At 35.5% G+C, this 13,520-nt stretch overlaps 1 protein-coding gene and 1 non-coding gene across 3 annotated transcripts in view; both read right to left on the bottom strand.

Moving 5' to 3' along the window:
• The window catches only part of LOC138692843 (discoidin domain-containing receptor 2-like), a 1,078,796-nt gene that overhangs the window by 456,226 nt on the left and 609,050 nt on the right, over positions 1-13,520 (bottom strand). The gene's annotated exons all lie outside the window — the stretch shown is intronic.
• Positions 13,187-13,260, bottom strand: TRNAR-CCU (transfer RNA arginine (anticodon CCU)). Its single transcript has one exon. It is a non-coding gene; the product is annotated as a tRNA-Arg (tRNA).

Genomic DNA, 13,520 nt, shown 5'->3' with positions numbered 1-13,520 from the left:
AAAACGAGAAGCTAAGTAGCTAGGGTTAGAGGTTTGTAGAATATTGAAGAGTAAAATGAGAGAGTGAATATTTCTTCGCTCCTTGAGACGGACCCAGGACAGCATATTTAGTGAAGGTGTGATACGGAAGGATAATAAAAAAATTCGGTACTACTGAAAAAAAAATCAATAAATGAACTACTGTCCGTTACTCAGGAGAAGACGAACGAAAGAATGTGACCTTCTTGACTATCGCTGTTGATTATTATAAACATCGCTCAGATAAGCATCCCAGTAGCCAGGTTATTACTCCTACAGGAAACATGAGTAACAATGCGTATTGAAATTAAAGCTAAGTTGAACAGAAGGAGACCTAATGTTTCCGCTTACTGCAGTACAAATATTGGACGTGTTGTCGTACGTTATCTGTTCACATCCCTCCCTCCTCAGTCCGCTCTCGTCTTCTCCTGAGTCACCGACAGTACAGTGTCCATAAACAACTCCGATCCATTTTATAAGAAAATGTGGCTGAGGTATCCTTATTTAAAAAAAAAAATATATTGAATGAAAGCATAGACAATTTCGTGTATTTTCGACGTGCGATAGCTAAAGTTTCCAAAGACAGCTTTGACGTGTTAGAAATGGAAGTAGTGAAAATGTAAAAATTCAAACTCGTATATGATTTGGATGTTTTAGAAAATATGGTGGTAGCGAACATGTGTAAATTCATATTCATACACAATTTTGGAGTTACTATAATTTTGTTACTATACTATCACTACATTTGTTGTATTTGTTTATTTTTATTTTAGTAGGTTATTTTACGACGCTTTATCAACAGCTTAGGTTATTTAGCGTCTGAATGAGATGAAGGTGATAATGCCGGTGAAATGAGTCCGGGGTCCAGCACCGAAAGTTACCCAGCATTTGCTCATATTGGGTTGTGGGAAAACCCCGGAAAAAACCTCAACCAGGCAACTTGCCCCGAGAGGGAATCGAACCCGGGCCACCTGGTTTCGAGGCTAGACTCGCTAACCTTACTCCACAGGTGTGGACTGTTGTATTTATATGTGTGTTATCTGGTAGAATGTAAGATAAGGTCTATGATCTTCATCCTTCAAATTAAAATAAAATAAAATAAAATAAAATAAATAAATAAATAAATAAATAAATAAATAAATAAATAAATAAATAAATAAATAAATAAATGAAATGTGTAAATCCGTATTCCTACACAATTCTGATGTTTTAGAATTGGAAGAAGCGAAAATGTGCAAATTCACATTCCTAGAAAATTCTGATATTTTCGAAAAGTAACAAGAATGTGCAAATTCACATTCCTAGACAAAAGGAAGTAACAAAAGTGTGCAAATTCATATTACTAGACAATTCTGATGTTTTACAAAAAGAAGTAACAAAAGTGTGCAAATTCATATTCCTAGACAATTCTGATGTTTTACAAAAAGAAGTAACAAAAGTGTGCAAATTCATATTCCTAGACAATTCTGATGTTTTACAAAAAGAAGTAACAAAAGTGTGCAAATTCATATTCCTAGACAATTCTGATGTTTTACAAAAAGAAGTAACAAAAGTGTGCAAATTCATATTCCTAGACAATTCTGTTGTTTTACAAAAAGAAGTAACAAAAGTGTGCAAATTCATATTCCTAGACAATTCTGATGTTTTACAAAAAGAAGTAACAAAAGTGTACAAATTCATATTCCTAGACAATTCTGATGTTTTACAAAAAGAAGTAACAAAAGTGTGCAAATTCATATTCCTAGACAATTCTGTTGTTTTACAAAAAGAAGTAACAAAAGTGTGCAAATTCATATTCCTAGACAATTCTGATGTTTTACAAAAAGAAGTAACAAAAGTGTGCAAATTCATATTCCTAGACAATTCTGATGGTTTACAAAAAGAAGTAACAAAAGTGTGCAAATTCATATTCCTAGACAATTCTGATGTTTTACAAAAAGAAGTAACAAAAGTGTGCAAATTCATATTCCTAGACAATTCTGATGTTTTACAAAAAGAAGTAACAAAACTCTGCAAATTCATATTCCTAGACAATTCTGATGTTTTACAAAAAGAAGTAACAAAAGTCTGCAAATTCATATTCCTAGACAATTCTGTTGTTTTACAAAAAGAAGTAACAAAAGTGTGCAAATTCATATTCCTAGACAATTCTGATGTTTTACAAAAAGAAGTAGCAAAAGTGTGCAAATTCATATTCCTAGACAATTCTGATGTTTTACAAAAAGAAGTAACAAAAGTGTGCAAATTCATATTCCTAGACAATTCTGATGTTTTACAAAAAGAAGTAACAAAAGTGTGCAAATTCATATTCCTAGACAATTCTGATGTTTTACAAAAAGAAGTAACAAAAGTGTGCAAATTCATATTCCTAGACAATTCTGATGTTTTACAAAAAGAAGTAACAAAAGTGTGCAAATTCATATTCCTAGACAATTCTGATGTTTTACAAAAAGAAGTAATAAAAGTGTGCAAATTCATATTCCTAGACAATTCTGATGTTTTACAAAAAGAAGTAACAAAAGTGTGCAAATTCATATTCCTAGACAATTCTGATGTTTTAGAAATGGAAGTAGCGAAAATATGCAAGTGCATATTTATTGACAATTCTGATGTTTTAGAAAAGTAGCAAAAATGTGCAAATTCATATTCCTAGACAATTCTGATGTTTTAGAAAAGGAAGTAGCAAAAGTGTGCAAATTCATATTCCTAGACAATTATGATGTTTTAGAAAAGTAGCAAAAATGTGCAAATTCACATTCCTAGACAATTCTGATGTTTTAGAAAAGGAAGTAGTAAAAGTGTGCAAATTCACATTCCTAGACAATTCTGATATTTTAGAAATCGAGGTAGCGAAAATGTGCAAATGCATATTTATAGACAATTTCGTTCAAAGTAACAAGTCAGAGAAGTTACTTCTGTTTGCAGTATAACAAGCAGATATAAATCTACTTTAAAGAATTTGCTGTGTCAATACTTCTTCATATCCATTTCAGGTAAGAGAAATGGGGCAGTCTGTACATATATTTCACAACAATGTCATACAAAGAGCTATAAAATGAAGTGTTCCTTTCGTGAATGTGAGAGATTTCTTATTTTCTCCTGTGTTCGTTCGATGTAGTGCTTATGTTGCCATTTGCAACAGAAAAGCCTTTATTCCGCACATTACAAAGACAAGTTAACGACGTGGAACTCGGACATCTGCTGGAATACGAAACTCGTGGGCGGGACCCCTCGGTCGTCAGTCTGCGGAACGGTCAGCTGAGAACTGCACAGCGGTCCGCTTTTGAGGACATTGATTGAAGAGCTCGCTTCCACACCCCGCCGTCATATTTCTGGACGGAAATATACAGCACTGAATTCAATTCAAGACCCCTTGGGTTTAGCTGAAGTATAGCATGTCTGTACGGTTTTGTACACTGGACATGTAGAAATGTTAGTAAAGAAAACCTCTGAATAACAATTCAGTAATCTTCACATAGTGTTACCGGGATCAATTAACTGAGGATTGCTGTGTAACCAGAGACAAAATCGTAGACGCTTGTTATTGTCCCCTCTGTGAATATTTTGCACACGCTGTAAGTTGATGTGAGTTACATTCTTTCGTCATGTGGTGTTCTCCATACAAGTGTTCGTGAAACGAGCTGACAGCGTTGCCAACCCCATGCGCTGCAATTTCCCTAGCAACTGCTTTTTTCTCCCTAGAAGGGAATAAATGTCCCTAAACACTGCAAAATATATTAACTAAAAAATAAGTTATTGCGATTTTGCAGGCTAATTCCAGTATTTGTTCAACAGTAGATTTATGTTTTATACAAGAAAGAACTCAGAAAATTTTGGAAGGAACAGACTACACTTGATATCAGATTTCTTATTTCATACCATTTTTATATAAAATCCGTAACATAAACACACTTATATTATTTCTCTACTTTGCAATAGACCTGAAATTATTGTTGAGCTGAAAAGTTTATCCCTTGTCTTTGTTTTCGTATTTTTTGCAGATGAGAAAATCGTCTCCATAGAAGAAATAGAGTGTGGTAATATCAAAATATACTCAACAAGATCAACAAGGAGTGGCAATGCCACCGTAATGTCATTTTCTTTACCTGACCAATTTCCTCCAAAAAAGCTACACATATATGAGTAGCTTAATATCATAGACGGAAATCTGACCTCAATCGAAATTTAGATAGCTGTGGTTTTTTATACAATTTTTCATGCTCTTTCCAGTTATAGTGAAACCATATGCAAACTCTAACACTACATTTATAAAATAAATTGTGTTAAATATTACAAAGAACACTGTGAATTAAAAAATTGTCTCTAGATCAAAACTATGGAGACGACAGATGTCCGTCTTTGATATTAAGCTACTCATATATATTTATCTATATTAGGAATAGTAGTATGGATTTGAGGGAGGTGGGATATGATGGTAGAGACTGGATTAATCTTGCTCAGGATAGGGACCAATGGCGGGCTTATGTGAGGGCGGCAATGAACCTCCGGGTTCCTTAAAAGCCAGTAAAGTAATAGTAGTAGTAGTAGTAGTAGTAGTATTTGTAGTTGTAGTTGTAGTAGTAGTAGTAGTAGTAGTGGTAGTAGTAGTGGTAGTAGTAGTGGTAGTAGTAGTGGTAGTAGTAGTGGTAGTAGTAGTGGTAGTAGTAGTAGTAGTACTAGTAGTAGTATTAGTAGTAGTAGTAGTAGTATTAGTAGTAGTAGTAGTACTAGTACTAGTACTAGTAGTAGTAGTAGTAGTATTAGCAGTAGTAGTAGTAGTAGTAGTATTAGGAGCAGCAGCAGCAGTACCAGTAGCAGTAGCAGTAGCAGCAGCAGCACCAGCACCAGCACCAGCACCAGCACCAGCAGCAGCAGCAGTAGCAGTAGTAGTAATAGAAATAATCACCATTTCCTGTCAATGCCATGTATCTATTTTTGTTTTATACAAGAAAGAAATTCAGATACTAATGTAGCAATTGACATAGGCCTACTTGTTTTGCTAAGAACAGAATGTGGAGTAATTACGCCATGTTTTTAAAATCAAATTCATTCAAAAGAAAATTTTTAGAAAACTTGATATACATTTTTAATCAGGAATCGAGTGTTATGAGCGAGAAAATATCCAAATACGATAAAAAAAATGTCCGTATAATCAAGCCTAGTTTCCCTATTTCCATATATTTTGTATATTTTCCATAAATGTAGGAAAATTTCCCTAACTTGGCAACACTAGGCGAACAGGAATTCGTCGCATGCTTGTAGTATCACAACAATAATGTTCTGTTCTTCTCCACGTTGTGCTGACGTCCTGGTTCAGATGGTATTCAATGTAGGTATCGAATATTCTGGCAAAAACTTTACGATCAAGAATTCTGCGCCTGAAAATTATTGTCGGTTGCACTCTTCTACGGTAATAGTTGATGTACACGTGTAGAATCTTGAACACCACGTCTACAATGCCACCATCCCATAAAATAGCACTAACAGACAACAGTCAAGTCACAATCCACAGTAACAATCAGCTGTGTAGACTACGTAAACAAGTTCCCACGGCAATGCACGGCCACTTAGAATGGCAGCCGTTCGGTATAGACTACATATTCATATGAACTTCTTTGTTCAACATGACTGATACTGTGATCTCCCAGAATATTCACCTTTCACATGGAACACCCTGTATTGATTCGATGTTTTTAAGAGTTGTGCGACTTCTAAGTGCCCGGCTCCTATTCCATTCCACGCAGTGGCGCTACGTCACACCGATGCGATGTAGGTTGGTTCCAAGAGAGCGTGACTTTTCAGCACTGGAAAATGACACCCGTAAAATTATAATGTATAGATCCTCACAATTCTTGAAATTTAAATGTCCTTATTTGAAATATTTCGAAATAATTATGGTGCAAGCCTTCACTCGAAGCATCAACTCATGTCTCTTTTCAAAATGCAACTTTACAAAAGGCGGGACGCCTCGTGCTTAAATCTTTCCACTCGCGCAATAAAGACCACGCTCACAAGTACCATACGTAATTTTATCCATGACCATAACGAAAAATAATGTTTTATAAAAGAAAATATGTTGAAAATAAGTCCTCATATAATCACATATCATGGCATGGATTTTAGAATCGATACGTGAACTAGGTAGGTTATGATGTAGGAGGCCATGATTAGTGAAGAATAGTATCTAAGGCGTTGGATAAATAACAAATTATAATTAATCATATAATTTTAATATATATATATTTTTTTATTTTAAACGTGTATTTTCGTCTTTTTGAAGTTTCGGGGATTATTTAGAAGTGTTCACGGGACTAATATGATTAAAATAATTTCACATTTTACTTCTGTAAACTTAAGAGAAATATTAAAACGTAATTTATCATCGTGTCTGTTTAGCTCAGTTGAATAATTAACGCGTGTTGTTTTAAAAGTTTTAAAATCCTATAAACCCAACTTCGCAGGTTCAAGTCTCCTCGCATCCCAAAAGGTAAATTATTACAAAATTTTAAAAAATACATATTAGATATGGATGCAATGCACAAATTACGACGTAGTAGATAGAGAAAAGAGGAGATTGAGTGTATGTATATTTAAGAAATGGTAATAAAGAAGTAGACGTAGTGACATCTAGTAACTAATATATTAACTTCTTGAGTAATAGTTGAATGGAAAAGTATACGTGTGTACCCGGGTACTAGGAAAATATTAATGAACTGTGAGGTAAAGTCTTTATCTCACTAGTGAAATAAAGTAATGTTGAATAAAAGCCTAGTTTACAAACGCAAAAGTATTTAGTAAAGGCATGTTTTTCGTTATGGTCATGGATAAACGAATTTGTTCAACAGTCTGATTCATGTCAATGCAAAAGAAGACGCGATAATAACTGTTTGAATTGTTCTTTTATAAATTAGAAATGAAATGCATTCCTATAAATAAAGCTTAGTTGAAGCGGACAATTAATGTGAAGTATGAAACCACAGGACACACGTATACCTCTGCAGTAAGGAAATTCAATGAATCAGTCCTTCAAAGTTGAAAAATGTATAACATCAAAGTGTTTAAAACTTAAAACAATCAATACTTTCAACTTACAATTCCCTCTGGTAAAATCTATATCCTTGGCTCCTTGACTTTATTAGCAAATAATGTTCTTCAAGGTTAACAGTGCCACAAGAATAACAGGTTGGGAAGAAATATGGTTTTATGATTAATTGAAGAGGGATAGCAATAGAACGAAATAATCTGATAGCGTCGACTGAGAAGTAGCCACGACGGTGTCTGCCTCTCTATCCTTGTCCATATTGAATCAGAACTCGTAACTGCATCAGAAAGTCTGAGAAATCACGTGCCATCACGTCACAGGCAGATTCATCTTAATCAGTAAGCTTCAAAATCTGAAGTTACTTCCATCACTGTCATCTAATGGTTTCTCAACAAAGTGGAGACAGATTTGGTCTTGGGCAGGCTCTGTCAGCCGATGGTTATATCGACGGCCCAGGAAAAAGGGAAGCAAATCAAAATTTAAATTCTTGAGATATTTGAATTTTAAACCGTCATGTTCCTGTGCAAAATCAAATTAACACACTCTAATTTGAAAGTTATACAGTAGTATATATAATCATCTTTAAGGCTATATGTACATGAACGACCACAAATATTCTCAGAAAATGCAGGCTCTAAATTTCTAAAATTTTATAAGGAAATGAACTCACAATTGGACAAAAATTACAAGGTACCAAAACAAGACTTATTAGAACTTAAATATTTGATAAAGGTATAAAAAAGGTTACTAAAAATATTTTTAAGAATTCATTTTTTACTTTAAATTAAATTTTCCAAAATTTGAAAATTTTCACACATTATTTCATAACTCCACAATCATTAGAGACAGAATTCTGAAATTTTGTACACTGATTTAATATGCATTTATGCAAAAGTTAGACTACAATAATGCCCATTTCTTTGAAAATAGTAAAATTAGGTCACAAAACATTATGTAAATTTTAATTTCTTTTATATAGAAGAAATATAAAATTAATTGTATTAAAATAAACAACTCTACATGTCTGAGAGTAGTCTGCTTTTCAGAAATAAGTGTTTATTACATGCATGAAAAATATTAAAGATGTCAGAGAGACCATGACAATGTTATGGTTACCAAATGATGTAAATGCAGAATTTTTTTTTTCATACTCTGGTAAAACCGATTTGAAAAGTATTATTAGTAATCTTTTTTATACTTTTATCAGATATTTAAGTTCTAGTAAGTCTTGCTGTGGTACCTTGTAAGTTTTGTCCAATTGTGAGTTCATTTTCTTATAAAATTTTATAAATTTAGAGCCTGCATTTTCTGATAATATTTGTGGTCGTTCACGTACATATACCCTTAACAGAATTTGGAGTAATTTGAACGATCCTGTCCACACCTGTGGAGTAACGGTTAGCGCGTCTGGCCCCGAAGCCAGGTGGCCCGGGTTCGATTCCCGGTCGGGGCAAGTTACATGGTTGAGGTTTTTTCAGGGGTTTTCCCTCAACTCAATATGAGCAAATGCTGGGTAACTTTCGGTGTTGTAACCTGGATTAATTTCACCGGCATTATCACCTTCATCTCATTCAGACGCTAAATAACCTAGATGTTATAAAGCGACGTAAAATAACCTACTAAAATAAAAAAAAGAACGATCATTTGATTTTTCACAGCAACATAAAGTTTTAAAATAGGGTTTTCTCAAAACTTTAAACTTCAAACCAACTGAACAACAACAGACATATTCCGTCAAGGAGCTGAACCTCTGACTTCAATCTCTATCTACGGATCTATGGAGAATTTGGATTTACTGAGGTAATATAAATGTGGAGAACCAGAAAGTCTAGTATGTCCTGGTGTGGGGATAGGGTCCCAATCGTTGCATTGCAGTTGCTATTTGTGACGAAAGTCTTGTTGTGCACACAGCCGCAACGAGAGGTTTTATTTTCTTGCAGCACAAAGGAAAAACCTCCGAGAGGAGGCGGCACCACGTCATTACCTCCGCTCAGTGGCGTCAGCCAATTTCAACACGTCGTTATATATTCCTCCGTCTTCCCCCAGGCAAATAACTTGTTAAAATGGTTCCCTTTCCCACGTGGCGTGGAGGGGCTGCCGTCCAAATTTGTGTTGACTCTAACACTCTTGCATGTAAATTCACCGCCGAGGTGTAGTTGCATGTATCGGGAGTTAGTGCCTCCCCTGCAGGGTCCGCCACCCGTCTTACAATCCACCCGCCGGCAAATCGATCGCGTACCTCTGTAGTGTTGCCTATGAATATGGCGGCATGTAAACAAAATAACGATAGGTACCAGTGTTGCCAATTTTGTCTTTTTTCGGTTATAGCTAGCTTTATGAATGACAGATAGCAGGAAGAAATTTATTGATTAAAGTTCACGTTAACACTTTGTTTGTTAAAAACATAAAATTACTTAGTCACACGTTAAAAACTGTTAAAATTTTAAAAAAGGTATATACCTTCGACAGACGGCCCGTTTCGACGTGATGTTACGTCTTCATCAGTGTTTCCTGAACTACTGGTGATCTTTAATTCTGCGATGTGCATTTGTCGGTTGTAGGGGTGGGGGTATGTTGCTCTTATGGTGGGGGTTGGTTGTTTGTGTGTTATGACATATCATGACGTCGAATAATGTGTGGGTATTGAACTGTAATTGTGTCTTAAGTATATGTTGTGGGTATGTTATTGTATGTTTATATATTTCGTATTGTTCTAAGATGTTTAACTGTGAACTTTTTGGTGTGATGTGTAAAATTTCCATATCTGTTTCTATATTATTGTAGTCATGATTATTGTTGATAATGTGGTCTGCATAATTTGATGTGATGTAGGGTTTGGTTACAGCTTTAATATGTTCATTATATCCTGTGTGAAAGGATCTTCCTGTCTGTCCTATGTAATGTTAATCTAGCTGTTTTGTTTCAATGTTGGGCGGTATCTTGTTAGAGAGACCAAAAGGAAGTAAGAGCCAAAACATTGATTTTGAAGTTTTGGTTGATTCCTGTGTATTATTTAATGTTACTCCCGAATTCAAAGAATGGAGAACCCTAATTGCGTGAATTTTTTAATATTCGAAGGAAATAAAATGACAAATTTGTATGAAACTTTCTCTTTTCATTGCTGGCAAAAGGAAACAAGGCACTATTTTTTTTTTAATTCTGCTGTTGCCATTTAAATTAATTATTACCACGTTTCATACCACTTTGCTATACTTTTTAGAAAGGGGATCATTTAGAAAGAGTGAAAAATTCATTCCACCATATCTCAAAATGGAGATTATGGACTTAATTCCTTCTCGCTTCTGAGGAAATATATGTTTTCTTTTTTCGGAATATGTATGATAAGGCATTCATGTGTTAAATTCTAATGTACCTCGTTTACATGTTTCGACCTTTTATGTGTCATCCTCAGAACTGGTCGTTGTTGGTCTTGGCGCCTCTTCTTCTGTTTCCTGTGAGGGTGTGTTGCTGTGGTATAGTGTAGAGTCAAAGAGTGTGTGTGTTCTGAAATTGAGTTGTATGGTGAGAATTTCGTTCGGGTATGTTTTCGTGTGTCTGTATATTTCATATTGTTCCGCGCCAACATATATATATATATATATATATATATATATATATACTGTTTACAGTATGTTTTTTATATTCCATGTTTCATTTTTTTGAGCCAAGTAGGCCTCGTCCATTTCTTTTTTGTGAACGAATGGTGATTTCTCCGAATTCTTTCTTTCAGATTCGGGAGAAGGTGTAGGAGAAAAGTACCTATAGGAAAACTTGTGCCATAATGAATTCCACTCCATTTATTATTTTTTAATATTTTAACATTCATTTGTGCAATTTTAATTTAGCTATGGTTCTCTTGAGGTTGTGAAGATAGGGCTATAAGCAACAGCCAATTAGAACTTTTTGTCAGTCGTCCGGATTAGCCCAGCAGAGTCTTACCCTGATGATGGAACCTGTGTGTAGTTCCGAAACATTGGAACTGTTAAATTCCAGTACACGGTGGAATACCCAAAATCATTTTCTGTGTTGACATTTTCTCATTTATTTAGTCTAAGTGATTGTATTTTTGTGCTTTCCTATTCTGAACTTGGAAATTTAAAATGCCATTTTATTTCCTGCCAAGCCTAGAGACTTCGCAACAACGTTTACCATAAAATGTAAATTTCTAAAACAAACGCATTAGCTAAAAACATTTCAAGAGTTTTGAAGTCCACAGCTGTGGAGTAACATTGAGCTACCCGGCCGTGAAACAAGCGGGCCCAGGTTCAAATCCTGGTTAGGACAAGTTACCTGGTTGGGATCCTTTCAGAGTTTTTACCTCAACCAATTGAAAAAGAATTGCTGGGTAACTTTCGGCGTTGGACCTCGGACTCATTTCGCCATCTTTAATTCAAATATCATTGCCATAATTGCCAAAGCCCGGGTTAAGTTCACAGTGCATCGTGCTGTATTCGTACAAAAGCACGGCCGTTCGGCGACAAAAATCATTTACAGAACAGAAGTGGTAAACATAATAAGTCACAGGCAGCAATGTAAGCCTTCGGGCTCCTCCGTAAAAAAAATAAAAGTAATTTTAAAGAAATCTGTAATTCCATTGGCAATTGGAATGGAATTTGAAGATGAGTTACTCACAACGATTTGAAATGGACAAAACTGACCGCAATTCAGTGGGGAAAAATGAGTCAGCTGCAGTGTGGAGTGAAATCAAAGAGTACTTACTTACTTAAGGCTTTTAGGAAACCTGCAGGTTCATTGCCGCCCTCACATAAGCCCACCATCGGTCCCTATCCTCTGCAAGATTAATCCAGTCTCCATCATATCCCACCTCCCTCCAATCCATTTTAATATTATCCTCCCATCTACGTCTCGGCCTCCCTAAAGGTCTTTTTCCCTCCGGCCTCCCAACTAACACTCTATATGCATTTCTGGATTCACCCATATGTGCTACATGCCCTGCCCATCTCAAACGTCTGGATTTAATGTTCCTAATTATGTCAGGTGAAGAATACAATGCGTGCAGTTCTGTGTTGTGTAATTTCATTCTCCTGTAACTTCATCCCGCTTAGCCCCAAATATTTTCCTAAGAACCTTATTCTCAAACACCCTCAATCTCTGTTCCTCTCTCAAAGTGAGAGTCCAAGGAAATGAAAGAATAAAGATTATTGTCATAATTTGCTCTGAAATAACTTATTTTGCCTTTGTTCAACGGTAATAGACACGTAGCCAGCTGACCTTCGTTAAAACTTCATATCCCAGTAGGCTACGTTGAGAACTGATACTTGAGTTGGCAACACTGATAGGTACTCCACAGATAACTGAAAAGTGTGGTCAGCCAGGCAGCTCTTTTGTGAGCTGTGCACGCAGCCGACCTGTTCGCATGTCGTAGTAACCTCAACCAGCTGTCAAATTTAATAGCTTGTCTTTCTTAATCATTTTACAAACAATTTCTTCTTATGACTGTCAATATCAGCTATTTCCAGGAAACAGACCATCGCGATCTAGCTGTGCCACAATTAAAGTTATTATCGCCGTTCTTCTGTATCGCCTGAATTAAGACAGCTACAGCTTACAGACCGTTCACAATTGAAGAGTCCACTGCAAGAATGATGGATGTCATTTGGAATACAATTTGCAGGAGAATCGATTGAAAGTTTGAAATGCTTAGCGCTCAAAGCTTAACTGTGATTTTCCGATCATTACTGGACAATGACTATCAGTGTTAATGCCATATAACTCTCTATGTACATTCTATATGTCTTAACCTATGCATTGACAGTCTTGGTTCATTTTCCAACAAAAAAGTGACATCCATCATTCTTGCAGTGAACTCTTCAATTTCTTATTGATGTTAATACACACAAAATGCAGTCATTATTTATTTATTCATTTATCTATTTATTTATTTAAATATCGTAATGATGGTATATTGTTCACTTTATAGCAATGCTAATAAAAAGTACGTGCATTAGCCTATTATTATTATTATTATTATTATTATTATTATTATTATTATTATAATACTTTTATGACAGTTAACTGTATACACAAGATTGCCCAAAGAGCGGCAACCCACATTTCGATCACAAATAATTAAGAGGATAATTGAATAATTTCAAGGAAAAATTGTTCCGGGGCCGGGTATCGATCCCGGGACCCTTCGCTTAGGGCGCGAACGCTCTTCCGACTGAGCTACCCCAGGAACTATACACGACACCGTCACAATTTTTCCTTTTATATCCACACAACTCAAATGAGCTGACATGACGCCAGAACTCAACTATGAGTGCACACAAATACTTGTGTGACTTAAATTGTGGCTTTCTGTTAACGTACCTCCAGTAACGAATGTATTATACAAATCTAGCTTTCAGGTAGTAGCTCCCTGTAAAGCAGGTTTGAATAATTTCAAGGAAAAATTGTTCCGGGGCCGGGTATCGATCACGGGACCCTTCGCTCAGTG

Source organism: Periplaneta americana, chromosome 17 (assembly GCF_040183065.1).
Source record: "Periplaneta americana isolate PAMFEO1 chromosome 17, P.americana_PAMFEO1_priV1, whole genome shotgun sequence".
Lineage (NCBI taxonomy): Eukaryota > Metazoa > Arthropoda > Insecta > Blattodea > Blattidae > Periplaneta > Periplaneta americana.
Note: the sequence above shows the minus strand (reverse complement) of the source record. Positions and strands in the feature narration are given on the sequence as shown.